Genomic DNA, 1635 nt, shown 5'->3' with positions numbered 1-1635 from the left:
TTTTTTTTTTGAGACAGGCTCTCACTATGTAGTTGACACTGACCTGGAACTCACTATACAGCCCAGGCTGGTCTCGAACTCACAGAGATTCTCCTGCCTCAGCCTCCTGAAGGCTGGGATTACAGGCGTGCGCCACCACACCCTTCTGAGGCTTTTAATTTAAGAAGTTTAGGACCAGTTACTCTGCCGGGGTATGAAGCGATTCGTAAATCCGTAAAGCAACAGCAGTTTGACTTGGTGGCGCTCGCCCCTAGTCCAGCACGCTGGAATACTGAGTAGGACTGAGTAGAACCATCGCAAATTGGAGCCCAGAACGGACGATTCAGCGATTTAAAGAGATCCTGTCTGAAAGTTTTAAAAAGTGAAAAGGGCTGGAATCCCCAGTATGGGGCGGCGGGGTAGCAATAATCACAGATATCGTGTGCATGCCTGGGACTACACCTCCCTCCTCCTCGGACAGGTTTACAGTATTTGGATCTCGGTTTTTTCTTTTTTTATTATTATGCTTTCACGTTATGGCATCGATCCTTTTTACTGTCTTTTTTTAAGGAGGAAGCACAGTGTATTCCAGTATAGTTTTGTTTCCAAGGAAAACAGTCAGAGATGCAGGTACATCTTCACACAGGCGGCCTCCGCAGCTTCAGTAATACTGAAGGGCTGGAACTACCAAAATGACCCGCAGCAGGCGATGGACTACGTCATCGTGATGCTGTTAAGTGAGCTGTAATTCGCACACTGAGTCATCCTATGGGAGGATGCTTGAGAGCCACAGAAAATGTGCACTATGAATCGAGCGGAGCAAGGGAGCACTTTACAACACAGTCTCTGGTTTTAAAAACAAAACGCTAAATAGGTCTGGGGATTTAGCTCAGTGGTTCGCTGCCTGCCTCACAAGTACAAGGACCCGAGTTCCAACCCTGGTACCAAAACAAAACAAAAACGCTAAGTAGACATAAAGTGAACTGACTGGAGAGTAGGAAACGGTCAGTTCTAGGTGGCAATGCACCCGTCTCTTTTTCTTTGGGGGGGGGTTGAGACAGGGTCTCACTATGTAGTTCAGACTGCTCTGGAATTCACTGTGTAGCACAGGCTGGTCTCCAACTCACAGTGATCCTCCTGCCTCAGCCTCCCCAGTGCTGGGATTACGGGCGTGCGCCCCCATGCCCGGCCATTCTTTTTTTCTTTTTGTACTGTTGATTGAGCTTGGGGTCTTCAGATTGAGCTACATCCCCATCCTTTAAATTTTTTGTTTTGAGACTAAATCCTAAATTGCACCGGCTGGGCTCGAACTTGCGATCCTCCTGGAGCGCTGGGCTGACAGGCGTGAGCCACCGTGCCGTTGACAGCGCCTGCTTCTCGGCCCTGTCCTGTCATCTTTGGTGCGGTGCGGGGTGGGCAGCGAATCGCAGACTACAAGGCCGGTGCCATGGCCTCCCAGTTAGCGCCCTGATCAGGCCTGGAAGGGCTCAGAGGCTCCCTCGGCCCCTGGGAGCCTCCGCCAAGGTCGCCGGGCTGTGACTGGGGACAGAGCAGTGCCCTGGCCTGGGCGCGGAGGCCGAGCGAGCGATCCCCCCGGACAGCAGAGCAGATGACCGGGTGACCCGGAACGCAGCCGAATGGTGGCGTCCTGGCCTC

The sequence above is a fragment of the Fukomys damarensis genome, unplaced genomic scaffold (assembly GCF_012274545.1).
Source record: "Fukomys damarensis isolate Sample0158 unplaced genomic scaffold, DMR_v1.0_HiC HiC_scaffold_5, whole genome shotgun sequence".
Taxonomy (NCBI): domain Eukaryota; kingdom Metazoa; phylum Chordata; class Mammalia; order Rodentia; family Bathyergidae; genus Fukomys; species Fukomys damarensis.
The sequence above is the reverse complement of the archived record's forward strand: the minus strand, read 5'-3'. Positions refer to the sequence as shown.